The sequence below is a fragment of the Taudactylus pleione genome, unplaced genomic scaffold (assembly GCF_031769625.1).
Source record: "Taudactylus pleione unplaced genomic scaffold, aTauple2 ptg000081l, whole genome shotgun sequence".
NCBI classification, from domain to species: Eukaryota; Metazoa; Chordata; class Amphibia; order Anura; family Myobatrachidae; genus Taudactylus; species Taudactylus pleione.
Window position 1 is genome coordinate 2,021,461 of NW_028284483.1, and position 16,379 is coordinate 2,037,839.

Here is a 16,379-nt window from a genome sequence, read left to right on the forward strand (position 1 = left end):
GAGGGAGGGGGAGTGGTGCTGGACATGGGCCCCCACCTAGCCCCTCCAGCAAGCTCAGGCCCTGGTAATTATTAACCGCTACCCCCCCTCTCAGTGCCCCTGCCCACAGTACCCCTGCCTTAACAGTAAACCTAATAATTTTTTTTTCACAAAGCGCCCCTATAAACACATCCTCTCTCTCCAGTCTCCAGTGTGAAATGGAACATGAGGGAGAGACTTTGAATATGCAATCCAAAACACGCGAGATCTGCCTCGTATTGAGGACCGTATATGCCGTGATGTTTCCGTGGAAACCATACTGCACATCTCTAATTATTATTATTATTATTATTATTATTAATAATAATAATACATTATAAGAAGAACTTCTATCATGCAAGGCCATTAACCATACTTGCCGACAATCTGGCTGCTCCTTCCGGGAGGGAGCAGCCAGATCGGCAACACAGGGGGCGTGGCCGGCAAAAGGGGGCGGTCCAAACAAGGTGAGGTCAGTTTGCGGGCGTGACAGGGGGCGGGGCCACGCGATCGCGTCATTTTAGCCCCGCCCCTGCTACACAATGCAGGAAAAATAGGCATTGCAAAGCAGGGGGCGGGGCCAAAATGACGCGATTCGCGTCAGCGCCCCCCCGCTGCGGGGGTTTATCAGGTAATTCGGAGGGGGGGTCGGGGGTTCGGCGGCAGGCGGGAGGCTTGCCTGCCTTTCCGGGGGGGCGGGAGCTGCACCCGTTTATCGGGAGGCTCCCGCCCGAATCGGGAGGGTAGGCAACCCTGCCATTAACAAAACTGCTCTGTCCAAGATCTAGACGTTAGAAGTGTACCAGACATATTACAAATATCTGAGGTCTTTTCACATATCCCTAATAATTCACAACATGTGGCGGATTGTTTCTGAGAATGCGGAGCATACATTGTGCATTTACTGTAGCTCCAGTACCAAGCACACGCAAATAATATCTATAGAGAGTCATGTGCACACCAAACGCATTTACACTTGCAAATGATTAGGCATTAGTAACCACTGCCTCACGTAGGCAGTGGTTACTAACGTCGGCGATGGTTACTGTCTGTTGACAGAATCTGGGGCTACACAGAGTACGTGGAAGCATAACTATGCCTGTGTCCACATAGATATCACTTATCACATCACTTATTAATTGAATAGCGGTCCAGCTTGGTCTTCATGTCATGGTGATTAATGTACACTGCCTGGGATGGACACAGTAATAGAAATCATAGGTTTGCCTCTAAATGATGACAGAACTTATAATTATTTCAATTATCATTGATCTCTACAGTACAAAATACATTATTCTTTAGATACACAACATGCTGGAAAACCTGAATGGAGCTTTATTTTTTTAATAGGAAAATGAATGCTCTGATGGAAAATGAGTGACATGAAAAAACACAGGGCCTGATTCAGACCCGCTCGCGAGCGCTGAGCGCTCGCAAGCTGGTCGATGGTGCCCTAGTGCGCATGCGCACAACGGAGGGAGCTCCATCGTGCGCATGCGCGAGACCCGCATAGCGACAGCCAAGCTGTCGCTATGGGTCTCGCACCAAAGGGGACGTGCTGTCGATGGTGAGTGACAGCACGCCCCCTTTGGTGGGCGTGCCGGGGCCGTTGCTGCCCAGACGGAGGTGTTCCAATGGGAACACCTACCATCTGGGGCCAGCCCCACTGACATCACTAGTGATGTCAGTGGGAGGGCTTTTATCTCTGATAGAGCCAAAAACACTCCAGGGCTTGAGGCAGCGAGGACCCTACTGCAGGGTCTCGTCGCAAGCCCGATGGCCGCGATGGTCTTGACCATCGCGACCATCTTTTTGGCCGCTCGCTATAGCTGTGGGTGGTCACCCATAGCTATGCGAGCGGCCAGCAGGCTGCTCCATTTTTAGGTAGGAGGGCACTGATTCAGAGCGAGCGCTCTGGTCAGAGCATCTGGCTCTGAATCAGGCCCACAGTTTTTTTTTCCCTCTGTGCTTTGATTGGCTGCAGCTTCTCTGCTGCCCCGCTCTGATTTGCCATTGATTTGGTGCTTTGACTTTAGCCAATCAGAATGTTCACAGGAGAATTTGCCTCCATTCCTGTGCTATGATGTCGGTGTGACGGGCATGATGTGGGGAGATAAGTGGGAAGACATTGATGGACTGATATAGAGCTGCCACATACATGCACTGTGAGCTGTCATAGGGCCTGATCCAGCAAGGATCGCAACTGTGGCCAATTGATGCATTTTGCGCATGCTTCGGAGTGCAGGTGCGTGAACTAGCCACTGCGACCGGGACTGCGACAGCAGAGACTACGAAGATCCATCACAGAGTTATTGACAGGAAGTGCCATTTGTAGGAGGTGAATGGGGGAGGGGGTGCCATATGCAGCTTAGAGCGTGCGCTGAGGTTGGCAATTCCTGAGTAAGGGGTCAGGAACTTGTGCAAGTGTGCGTGAGGCTCCGATTGTACTCGATGTTACCGATGGTTTCGAAGTTTTGCTAAACATTACGGATGTGTGTAAGGTAAGGTGATCGTGCTTATGTGTGCCTCAAGGGCATAGCGATCTCAATGGATTAGCATATCATTGCAGTCGGACTGTGTGCGTAATCGCAGTGCTCGCTCCGGGACTCACTACAAAAGGGGTTGCTTTCGATGTTGATTGACAGCTCGCCCCATTTTGTAGGCGTGGTGGGGGGGTGGCTTCACAAACAGTGGCGTTCCCATGCGAACGCCTGCCATTTGTGGGCGGCCCCACTGACTTCACCAGTGATGTCAGTGAGAGAGCTTCCGGCTCTATTAGAGCCAGAAGCTCTCTGGGGCTTGCCGCCACGAGACCCAACCACAAGGGTCTTGTCGCAAGCCTGATGGTCGCGATGGTCTTGACCATCGCGACCATCATCATGGCCGCTCGCAATAGCTGTGGGTGGTAACCTGCAGCTATGCGAGCGGTCAAGAGGCCGCAACTAAAAAAAACTGCGCCCGCCCTGATTCAGAGCGAGCGCTCGCTTTTTGCGAGCGCCTCTTAATCAGGCCCTCAGTGTCCTGCATTACACTAGATTCCACCAGCAGTGCTCTATTTACTGTTATTCTTTACCAATACAGCCAATGTGAAAATCATTAAACAGACATAAACTCTCAGCGAAGTCTATTTAAATATGTTCCTACAGTACATGTCTGCTTCATTTTTCTCCTTGGCAAGTAGAGTCACAGAAAACATACCACGTTATTCAGGCAAAGAAGTGGAATAAACCCCAAACCACCTGGAGTTTATAGCATCACAGTTATTGGAGGAACACAGAAAATGTCCTCAGGGGTCCCTTTGTACACAGCTGTGGACAAGACAGCTATAGATCCTCAGCCAATGGAGGCATTCCGAAGCAAGCAGACCCAGTGGTCCCTTCCCAGGAAAATTGACATGGCTCCTGCCCATATGTAACCTTCAGCCTAGATCAAAAGCCCACTGTTTGACAGTAATAGTAGTCATACTGAAATGTGCCATCTGTCATCTTAACAGCTTTTGAAATGCTAAATTGTAGAGGATATGATTCTAATTAAATACCATATGAACTCCCACTTTCAATAAAAAAATATACATATTGCAACTGTGGAAAAGACCTACATATTCAAAGGTGATGTATTGGTCCTGCAGTGCAGTATGTCTGTTACTTAAGATGTATTTATCTGTTATTTCAAACAACCTGTGGCTCTGTTTTTTGCAACACTCACACTTCTATCTGGAATCACTATTTCATTACATATTTACAGTAATACATGTATGTATTTTTTTTATATTGGAATGATTCTTCTGTTACTGCCAGCATTATTTTCATTTTTTTATTTTGCTTTGACTGAGGTCATCATGTCCATTGTACTCATGGGTATTCAAATACAGGGGCGCCAAGATGAGGGTGGGGAGCGGGTACTATTTACCCGGGCCTGGGTCTGTTGGAAGGGCCCGGGTCCTTCAGCTCAACCCCCGCCTGTACTTTACTTTGGGCAGGTAGAGGATTGACTGCTGCTCTCTAGCCAGCCCCCAGCACACACGCTGCTGTCATGCTGTGTCCTGGGCTAGGGAGAGAGGCTGCTGCAGAATCAGTCCTCCCTGCTTTATGTGCGGGGGGACGCTTACACCGACGCCCCCTCCCCCCTGTGCGGCGTGTGCAGCCGCAAACTTGTAAAGTTTTTTAATTTTTTTAAAGGGCGTCTAGCCACACCTCCCCGGGTTGGCCACGCCCCCTCCCTGTATCTTGGCCCGGCAGAGCTGTTGGCAGCCTTGTTGGCAGCCCATGTGCAAGACAGGGGGCGAGATGCACTAAATTGAAAATACAATAAAAACCCTGTTTCCGGGGTTTTACCGCAGTTTCCATATGCACTAATGTGTGGCCGCCGGGTTTCTGATGCGGACCCTATGGAAGCCTATGGGCTTCTACCACTTCGCTCTGGTATGAGGGAGCCGATCGGATCCCTCCCAGCATGCCCCGCAGCCGCCGCGTCACTCTGCGCATGCGCAGATGGACTCCCATTTCATAAACCCGGAGGTCCACGGGGCTGCGCAGATTACAAAGGACAGCTCTTATTGGAGGAGCTGTCCTTTGTGCTATTGATCGCTTACTGTATGTTTCATACCAAGAAGTACTACAAAAGCATAAATGTATTTAGTGTTTTACGGCCAAAGTAAAGGAGGCTATAAAACCCTTCCAAAGCTTGAAAAAAGATTCAGTTATCGGGCCTGATTTAGAGCCGCTCGCTTGCGCAGTGCGTTCGCAAGCGGCCTGATCTGCGTATGCGCATGCTTCGTTCTGCGCATACGCGAACTACACACTGCGATCGCAACCACCTCGCTCGCCCAGCAAAGGCAGCCCAGTGTAATGAGTGACAGGAGAGGCCGTTTATGGGTGGCAACAGGGGCAGGACACTAATTAAGGGGGTTTGGAGATACGAACGCAGGCGTGCCTGAGTGTTTGACGCTGTTTTAGAGGCGTGCATAATTAACAGGCAGCGTTATAGTATACGTCACTTGCCTTTTTTTACACTGATTTCCTCGCAATGCTTGCGGTAGGGTAAAGCTGTCTCAAGCACTGCGTTCACATCCGATGATGCTCGATGTACCAATGTTTTAATACACTTCCTGGAGATGACGTGTGCTGGTGGGCGGCTTTTCCTGTGCGATTGGGCGTACGCATACACAAAGTGGCTGCTCGCTAAAACATGGTGGGAGTGCTTATGCCATGGCGAGCGATCGCTTCCCGTGGCGTCACTTTGACAAATTTGCATACGCACCTAGCGAGCGTACGCAGATAGCGAATTGGTTTGAATCACGCCCTTAGTCTCCTTATGCAGGGCAGTTTCTAGCCAATCCATTTGGAAGGCAAAATAATTTTGCCCCGATGGCGGATTTGCATGGGTCCACATCTGTAATATGCACTTACAGGCCACCGCTGATATAACCAATCAGTGGTCGAAGTGGGAATTTTATAGTGGGGGTATGGAAAATCTAAGGTTGCACTTATGTTCGCACCGAAGGCGCGCATGCACCGGAAAAGGGTGCGTGTCCTTATGACGCACTCATTTTCAGTAGTATAGTGTACCACACCATTGTACCACTTATACACATTATGCTACACAATAGTAGTGTCCCTTATACAATGCCCACAGTAGTTGTGCCCTTATACAATGCCCACAGTTGTAGTGCCCTTATACAATGCACCCTATGCAGTGCCCACAGTAGTAGTGCTCTTTATATAATGCCCACAGTAGTAGTGCTCTTTATAGTAGTGACCCCTATACTTTGCCCCACAGTAGTAGTGTCCTTATACAATATACACAGTAGTAGTGCCCCTATGCAGTGCACCTGGTAGTAGTGCCCCCTATACAATGCCCACAGTAATAGTGCTCTCTATAAAATGCCCACAGTAGTAGTGCCACTATACATTGCCCACAATAGTAATAGTGCCCACTATACATTGCAAACAGTATTAGTGCCCCTTGTAATAGTGCCCCTATACATTGCCCACTGTAGTAGTGCCCCTTGCAGTAGTGCCCCCTATTCATTGCCCACAAGAGTAACAGTGCCCCCAATACATTGGCCACAATAAAAGTGTCCCTTGTATTAGTGCCCACAGGATATAGTAGTAGTGCCCCTTGCAGTAGTGCCCAGCATAATAGTGCCTCTTGTAGTGCCCATATTAGTGCCCCTTGTAGTAGTGCCCCTTTGTAGTAGTGCCCAGGGCTGCCATCAGAAATTGTGGGGCCCAGGACTGACAGAATAGGCAGGGCTCCTTCGATGTCGACCTCGCCCTTCAGTGGCGCGCCGTGATGTCATGACATCACGCATGCTGACTCCAAAACAAGCTTTATTGAAAGCTTGTTTTGGAGTCTGTTGCACTGTAAGCTGCTGGAGGAGTGGCCCGAGTGGCCGGGCAGCCTCCTCCAGCTCCATCATTTAGTCACGGGGACCGGGTCGGCGTGCGGCAACAGCGCCAGCTGAGCCCCCTTTCCTCAGGCTCTCTTCAAGGGGGTAGTTCAGGCTGCAGGCTCTGCAAAGGTTAGGTGGTAGTAGCGGGCGCCAGGCAGTAACGGGACTCCAGTCCCGGCAGTCCCCCCCTGATGGTGGCCCTGGTAGTGCCCACAGTACTGGTAGTGCCCACAGTAGTAGTAGTAGTAGTGCCCCTTGTAGGAGAGTCCACAGTAGCTGTATTGCCCCTTGAAGTAGTGCCCATAGTAGTAGTAGTAGTGGTGCCCCTTGAAGTAGTGCCCATAGTAGTAGCAGTAGTGTCCCTTGAAGTAGTGCACATAGTAGTAGTAGTAGTGCCCCTTGAAGTAGTGCCCATAGTAGTAGTAGTAGTGGTGCCCCTTGAAGTAGTGCCCATAGTAGTAGCAGTAGTGCCCCTTGAAGTAGTGCATATAGTAGTAGTAGTAGTGCCCCTTGAAGTAGTGCCCATAGTAGTAGTTTCCCTTGAAATAGAGCCCCCTTACACATAAACACACAGACAAACACATATAAAAACATACTTACGTGAAGCCCCGTGTGCATAGTCCTCTCCCGTCAGCTCTGCGCTCTGCACTGTGGGAGAGGGAGAGACATCATGATGTCTCTCCCCAACACGCACTGCAGGAGCCAGGAGGCAGAGTGTCAGGGTTCAGCCTAGGACTGGCCTCTCTCACCTCCTTGCCGGCTTCCCCTGACTTCCTTGCGGTCAGACGTCTGGTGCAGTGATGGATGTGGGGCTGAGTATTCTGCCTTAGGTGCTTTTTGCGAGCTTCCATGGTCGGCTGTGTGTGCTGGGGATCGGAGTTCCCATCATGGGCGCCGCCATGACAGTTCCTCTCATGTGACAGTACTCCTAACCTATGGTAGCATAATTTCAGTCAGCTGATGCTGTGCTCCAGTAATCTGCTACCCCTGGGTATAAATCCACCTCCAGAACTCCAGGAAGTTGCTGTTCAACTTCTTCTTCTCTGTTCCAGTGATACCAGTGTTGCTCTGTGCTAATCTTTCAGAGAGTTACTTCAGCCTGTTCACAGTTCTCCAGTTTCCAGTATTAGCTTCCAAGCTATTCATAGTCTGAGAGTAGTTCTCTCCCAGTATCCAGACTGTTTTGTTTTCTATGTCTGTGTGTCTTTGTATATGTGCTGCTAGTATTGCAGCTTACTTTTGTCACTGCGGTGTCAGATTACCTGCTGGTATTAATTAGCACACAGCTGGACTCCCAGCACATGTCTGTGTCAATCTGCCCTGTGTCTTGTCAGTGCAAATCTGCACTTGCATTTAGCACTCTCCTAGTGTATGCCTGACTTCTCTTTGCATCTTGTCTGTGCAGCCAGCACCTACATTTATAGTACCCCAGTATATTTCTGTGTTCTTTGCCCAGTGTCTTGTCTCTGCCAATCATTTCCAGCATTCCCATATATTCCCTGAGTCCACTTTGCTCTTGTCTGTGCAATCTCCAGTATATGTCTGTGTTCTTTGCCCGGTGTCTTGTCTCTGGTAATCAGCTCCAATCATTTCTAGCATTCCCATATATTCCCTGAGTCCACTCTGCTTTTGCCTTTGCAATGCCCAGTATATGTCTGTGTTTTTCTGCATATTTAACTGTTTCCAGTCCATGCCTGTGTTATAGCAGTCTGTTCCATTTCCAGAGTTCATCCATTCCATTCACCTCCAGTGCTATTGCATTCATCATATTGCATTCATTATAGTTTCCGGTCTTCTGCCATTCCCAGCTACCTGTCCAGAGGGCCGTGACCTGCTCACTTGGTGCAGCTGAAAACCAAATCCCAATTGAAGGGGTCACTGAAGAAAACCACCAAGTGGGTTAGACTCCGCGCCTCTGGGCAGGTCTAGCCAAACCTGGGTTTGGCCGCAACTAGGAGACCTAGTCTAGTCACTCCCCTAGTCACCCGAACCCCTCGGCTCACCGTCCTCCACAGAGGATTTCTTGCACTGGATCGTGACACGGAGTTCAGGAGTGAGCTCCTTCCTCCGGCTGCAGGGAAGGAGTCGCCAGGTGCCTGCTGGTAACACAAACTCAGCAGGTGCACAGCATTTAGAGAAGGCAGCATCAGCGCCTTCTCCATATTCCTCTCGGCGGCGGGCGGGTCAGTGCTCGAAGTGCCGGTATACCATACCGTTGTATACCGGCTCACTTAGAGCACTGTAACCAATAATAGCTTTATAATGTATTTTTTAATTATCACCCCAAACCCAGCAAATATCTATCTAGTAGGGGTGGATCTTGGATATCTATGACAGGCGAGTAGCAGCCAGCTCCAGGAGACTTGACCATTCTTTAGGGCGGCCAAGAGCCCAACCTGATTTTTGGAAGCCTCTAGGCTGTACCGGAAGAGTAGGTAATTATAGGTAACAGCGCTAACAGTACAGATGTGGTAATACTTAGGGTACAGCAATGATCACACAGGGTAACAGAAATATATACAGTGTAACAGCGATGTATACAGGGTAACATCTGAGAGGAGCTAAGTACTGTGCACATGCACTGGGTTGGAGGTCGTACCTCCCACCGGCTCAGGGTTCTAGTACCTGGAGTGCATAACAGAGAAGAGACTGCCGGAGCGCACTTCTCTCCAACAGTAATGCCAGAGAGTAAGCTGCCAGGGATCCAGTACAATCTGCCAGAGTACCCAAGAAAACCAGTTCCAGCACAGAGGTCCAGAAAGAGCCCATAACCAGTACAGACTATAAGAGGGAGTTCGATGCCAGTTGTTATATCCTGATTAAACCTGGGTACAATCCTGCCTATACCTTCTAGAATTGTCGCAATTAAGCGTAATGTCGCACAGTAAATAAATGCCTTCAGATTTTGAATGTGTTTGCAAAGCACAAAAAGTTATTATTCAACATAAAAACAGATGGTTACATGCTCTGATCTAAAGACAAAGCGCAAATAAATCATACAGACCCAAGGTACAGTTGTTATATACGCACGTGCTCTGGCCCAGCTACCGGCATCAGCAAGAAACCACCGTCAACAGCATCAGCAAGAAGACTCCTGACTGGGGTCAGAGAGCGCACATATATACCTTTGCAGGGATTTGGAAATACAATAGATAAGTTTGGCATGATTCCATTGGTTCTTCTTAAAGGTGTCTTGGTTACAGGATCGTTTATTGGACAATTTCAAATGGACACAACGGCCTCCAACCGCCCTTTGTGTTCTTCTTCCCGCTGCATGCAAATCTAAGCTGCTAACATTACACAGTACATTTTTAATGTTTTAACTCTCTATAGTCCATAGTTTGCAGAAGCAGGTTCTGATCTTCTCACCGATGGTACCGAAAATCTGTGGAGACACAGTGGATCAGTACAACACCAGACATGGTCTGCTTACCATATACTAAACCTTAGATATCAAATAACCTTTATTACACAACATTAATAACCACTGAATAAACCTTGAATATTACACTTAAATACTAGAGAATCTTTCATGTAATTTGTGTATGTGTAAGTGTAAGAGAATATTGCATAAAGTTGCTAATATGCGTTGTGTGTTTATTTGTAGAGTGAAACAGCGCAACTGTGCGTAATGTGCGGTGTTTATGCATATGAGTCTATGTGTGTGTGTGTTTTATGCATGTAAGTCTATTTATGATGGATTTTATATATATATAGATATATATTCTATCCTTTACTAACATATTTTAAATCTATAATGCAAGGTGTTACAAACAGCTAGGTTCACTTTCAAGCAGGGTGGGGACCGCCAGCTGATTGTCGTTGCCACTGTGTCTGGTAAGCAAAACCTCTGACCATTGTTAACTCAGACAAATTCAATTTTGCATATCAATGTCTGGGTTATATTTCAATTGCCACAGCCATACTTGTATATATACAGGGCTTCCCAATTTATATGTAAAACACTCACAGTATCCTGGTGTATTGTTTTTTAATTACTTTTCTCAGACATGTATACAGAAGCTGTTTCTTGTTACTTACTAAACCCTGCATGAATATTGTGTTTGTCAGTGTGAGAGTGTTGTATATTATTCACTATTTAGTGTTGTGCGAATGTGTGGATACGTGCACACACTGGGTGCGTGCGCACGCAATGTTATATCGTGGATTGTACCAACATAAATCGGGCAGCAGACGACCAAATCGTCCAATAACAGTTGAATTGCGGTCGCATGCAATCATTCGACTTCGACAGTCTAGAGATCAAGGTCTTCAATAACCATTGACTTTATTACTACTTTATTTTATATAATTTTCTTCTTCATTATAATTGTAGCAAAGACATCTATCATCTATTAATGAGTTATACCCAGAGGTCATGTTCATCAGGCTCTAGATTTTACATTTCATCTATGTTGTCTGTATGATAAGTTTCCCATTTCAGTGGGAACTAGCAGGTTTGTTGAAGAGAGTCACCTTCTTCAAGTCCACATATTACCCATGAACTTTTAACAAGGTACTTCTACACAACCACATTATGTCCTCCATCTTAAAAATGAGTTTGTTCCAAATGTCATTCTGAACCTACCAATGCCACAAATGACAATTCATTAATACCCCTATCACACCAAGCTTCTGACCTGGGATATTGCCAGCTGTATCGAGGAGGGAAACCATGTTCAATAACCCAGATCAGTCAAAGATTTTCGTGTGACAGTGGGGTTAACAGTGTTAGTGTCATATGTTCAATAACCCAGATCAGTCAAAGATTTTCGTGTGACAGTGGGGTTAACAGTGTTAGTGTCATATATTTTCTTCTTCATTATCATCGATTGTCTCTATTTAAATCCATTCTTAATAGAGATGAGCGGTTCAGATGCCTTGTAGTCCGCACCAACCGGAACTTTGGGAATCTGAGTAGATCCGTGTGGCGGCTTGGATCTTCCCATCTGACTCTGATTCCACTTCGAAGTAAAACATCATCCTCGCGGCGTCAGATTCTCGAGGGTTATGGATTCTATATAAGAAAAAAAATAATAATTGTATTGATTGTACTGTTTTGTGCTCTTTGTTTTGCTCACGTGCATATATAAGCCCTGTGGCTCCAGTCGACGCAGTAAAACAGCTGTGCCATAAAAATTTTTTTTATTGTTTGTACGTTTTGCTCAAGTGCATATATAAGCCCTGTGGCTCCACTCCACGCAGGAGTACAGGTGCGCCGTCAAAAAAATAAATAATTGTATTGTTTGTACTGTTTTGTGTGCTTTGCTCACGTGCATATATAAGCACTGTGGAAACAGTCCATGCAGGAATTGAGCTGTGCCATCAAAAAAATAAATAATTGGACTGATTGTACTGTTTGGTAGGCTTTGTTTTGTTCACATGCTATATAAGCCATGTTGCTATAGTCCACGCAGAAATTGAGCTGCATCATCAAAAAAATGTATAATTGTATGGTTTGTACTAGGGGTACGCACCAGCCACTTTTCGTGATTTGTGTTTTGGTTTTGGATCTGGATCTTTCTTCTTGTTTTGGATCTGGATTGGTTTTGCCAAAACCACCCTTCCGTGTTTTGGGTTCTGGGTTTTGGATCTGTATTTTTTTTAAAAAGAATAAAAACAGCTAAAATCACAGAATGTGTTGGTTTTTCTGCTCCTATGCTATTATTAACCTCAATAACCTTAATTTCCACTCATTTCCAGTCTATTCTGACCACCTCACAATAGTGTTTTTATGTCCAAAAGGCTATGCTAAGCGACACGAGTGGGCGGCACAAACACGTGGCCCATCTAGGAGTGGCACTGCAGTGGCAGACAGGATGGCAGTTTGGAAAACTAGGCCCCAAACAGTACATAATGCAAAGAAAAAAAGAGGTGCAAGATGGAATTGTCCTTGGGCCCACCCACCCACCCTTATGTTGCATAAATAGGACATGCTCACTTTAACAAACCAATCATTTCAGCGCCAGGGTCTGCCACACGTGGCTGAAATGATTGGTTCATTTGGGCCCCCACAAAACAAGCTGGCAATTAATCTGTCCCTGCACAAACTGGCTCTACGGAGGCAAGATGTCGTCCTCATCCTCCTCATCCACCGATTCCTCACCCTCTTCAGTGTTGTGTACATCCTCATCCTGACAGACTATTAACTCGTCCCTGCTGGAATCCACCACCACAGGTCCCTCTGTACGTTCTGGAGGCTGGTCTCCCTGGAAGAGTTGGTAATTCATTTTTATGAACATCATCTTCTCCACATTTTGTGGAAGCAGCCTCCTACGCCTTTCGCTGACAAGGTTCCCGGCTGCACTAAACACTCTAAAGGAGTACACACTGGAGGGGGGGCAACTCAGGTAAAATAGAGCCAGTTTGTACAGGGGCCTCCAAATTGTCTCTTTTTCCTGCCAGTACAGGTACGGACTGTCTGACATGCCTACTTGGATGCTGTCACCAAGGTAATCCTCCACCATTCTGTCAATGGTGACAGTATCATATGCAGTGACAGTAGACATGTCAGAAATTGTTGCCAGGTCCTTCAGTCCGGACCAGATGTCCAAACTTGGTCCTGCCTGCCCTGCATCACCGCCAGCGGGTTGCTTAGGATACCTAAGTTTTTTCCTGGCAGCCCCAGTTGCGGGAGAAATTGAAGAAGGAGCTGTTGACGTGTCACGTTCCGCTTCAGCTGACAGTGTTTTCACCAGCAGGTCTTTGCACCTCTGCAGGCTTGTGTCGGCCGGAAAGAGAGACACCACATAGGCTTTAAACCTAGGATCGAGCACGGTGGCCAAAATGTAGTGGTCTGATTTCAACAGATTGTCCACCCTGGAATCCTGGCAAAGCGAATGAAGGGCTTCATCCACAAGTCCCACATGCCGAGCGGAATCGCTCTGTCTTAGATCCTCCTTCACTTTCTCCAGCTGCTTCTGCAAAAGCCTGATGAGGGGAATGACCTGACTCAAGCTGGCAGTGTCTGAACTGACTTCACGTGTGGCTAATTCGAAGGGTTGGAGAACCTTGCACAACACGGAAATCATTCTCCACTGCACTTGAGTCAGGTGCATACACCCTCCTTTGCCTATGTCATAGGTGGATGTATAGGCCTGAATGGCCTTTTTGCTGCTCCTCCATCCTCTGAAGCATATAGAGGGAAGAGTTCCACCGCGTCACAACCTCTTGCTTCAGGTGATGGCGGGGCAGGTTCAAGAGTGTTTGCTGGCGCTCCAGTCTTCGGCACGCAGTTGCTGAATGGCGAAAGTGGCCTGAAATTTTTTGGGCCACCCAAAGCGTCTCCTGCATGCCCGTGTCGCTTTTCAGAAAATTCTGCACCACCAAGTTTATTGTGTGAGCAAAACATTGGATGTGCTGGAATTTGGCCAGATGTAATGCCCGCACAATATTGGTGGCGTTGTCAGATATCACAAATCCCCAGGAGAGTCTAAGTGGGGTAAGCCACTGGGCGATGATTTCCCTCAGTTTCTCTAAGAGGTTGTCGGCGGTGTGCCTCTTACTGAAACCGGTGATACACAGTGTAGCCTGCCTTGGAACGAGCTGGCGTTTCTGAGATGCTGCTACTGGTGACGCTGCTGTTGTTGCTGCGTAAGGTGATACATCTACCCAGTGGGCTGTCACAGTCATATAGTCCTTAGTCTGCCCTGTTCCACTTGTCCACATGTCCATGGTTAAGTGGACATTGGGTACAACCGCATTTTTCAGGACACTGAGGACACTTTTTCTGACGTTTCTGTACAGTCTCTGTATCGCCTGTCTAGTGAAGTGGAATCTAGACGGGATTTGGAACCCGGGGACACACTACCTCCATCAATTGTCTAAATCCCACTGCACCAATGGCGGATACCGGACGCACATCTAACACCAACATAGCAGTCAAGGCCTCAGTTATACGTTTTGCTTCATGATGACTGCTGTCGTACTTCATCCTCCTCGCTAAGGACTGTTGGAGGGTCAATTGTTTAGTAAAAGTAGTGGTGTTCCTACTTCCTCTCTGGGATGATGAACGACTCCCAGCAGCAGCAACAGCAGCAGCGGCAGCAGTAGGTGTAGCAATGCAGGATCCTCCGGAGGAATCCCGGATAGGAGAGTCATTCATGCCAGAGACAGGGCCTGCAGGACTACTTCCGATCCTGACTACGGAGGAAATTGACGAGGAGGGAGTTGACGGTGTGGTTTGCAGGCGCTTGGATACAACAGGACAACGGGATTTAGGTGTCCCTGGACTGCTTACGGTCTTAGCCAAAGTTTCTGAACTTGACAATAACTTTTTATGAACACACTGCAGGTGCCGTATAAGGGAGGATGTTCCTAGGTGGTTAACGTCCCTACCCCTACTTATTTCACCTTTACATATGGTACATATGGCAAGACATTTGTTGTCCGGATTTGGATAGAAATATTGCCAGACCAAAGAGGTGGAATGTTTGGTCTTCTGCCCAGGCATGACCGTGATGGGCTTTTTCATCCCACGGACAACAACTGTCTCCCCCGGAGCCTGATTTATACAAACCACATCACCATCAGAATCCTCCTCGCCAACTTCCTCCTCAGCGCCAGCTACACCAGTATCCTCATCCTGTTGTACTTCAACAGTGACATCTTCAATTTGCATATCAGCAAGTGGACTGTGGGTGCTCCTTTCAGCACTTGCAGGGGGCGTGCAAATAGTCGAAAGAGCCACCTCTTCCCGTCCAGTGCTAGGAAGGTCAGGCATCGCAACCGCCACCACACTTGGACTCTCCTTGAGGATTTGTGATATCTTCTAAGAACGCACAGTTCTTCACTGTACTTTTGCAAGCTTAACTCGTTTGATTTTTTTAGTGGGAGGAGGGCTTCCATCGTCACGTGAAGCTGAACCACTAGTCATGAATATAGGGAAAGACCTTAGCCGTTCCTTGCCACTCCGTGTCATAAATGGCATATTGGCAAGTTTATGTTTCTCTTCAGATGATTTAAAAGTTTTTTTTAAGGTCATTTTCCTGAACTTTGTCATTTGGGATTGTATGTGCCCTCTACTTTGACATCGGGCATCGGCCTTAGCAGACGACGTTGATGGCATGTTATCGTCTATGTCATGACTAGTGGCAGCAGCTTCAGCACTAGGAGGAAGTGGTTCTTGATCTTTCCCTATTTTATTTTTATCGGAGAAAGTTTGGTCCTAAATTTATGTTATATTGATTTGATATATATGTGCGGCTAAGGCGCACACAAACACAGAAAATATTTTTTTATTTTTGCTGGAGAGTAGTGCACTTTGTGGGTTACACCACCCTTTAAGAAATGAGCCAGCCGACTCTTTACTTATGGGACACAGGTGCACGCTTGGCGCTGCTCCTTTGTTGATGCACGTGCAGCCACAGTGCACACAATTCACAAACACAGAAAATATTTTTTATTTTGTTTGGAGTGTACTTTGGGGGTTACAGCACCCTTTAACAGACAAGCCAGCTGGCCCTTTACTAATGGGACACAGGCGCATGCTTGGCGCTGCTCCTTTGTTGATGCACGTGCAGCCACAGTGCACACAATTCACAAACACAGAATATATTTTTGTATTTTGTTTGGAGTGTACTTTGGGGGTTACAGCACCCTTTAACGGACAAGCCAGCCGGCCCTTTACTTATGGGACACAGGCGCACGCTTGGCGCTGCTCCTTTGTTAATGCACGTGCAGCCACAGTGCACACAATTCACAAACACAGAAAATATAATTTTTTTTTGTTTGGAGTGTACTTTGGGGGTTACAGCACCCTTTAACGGACAAGCCAGCCGGCCCTTTACTAATGGGACACAGGCGCACGCTTGGCGCTGCTCCTTTTTTGATGCACGTGCAGCCACAGTGCACACAATTCACAAACAGAAAATATTTTTTTATTTTGTTTGGAGTGTACTTTGGGGGTTACAGCACCCTTTAACAGACAAGCCAGCCGGCCCTTTAATTATGGGACACAGGCGCACGC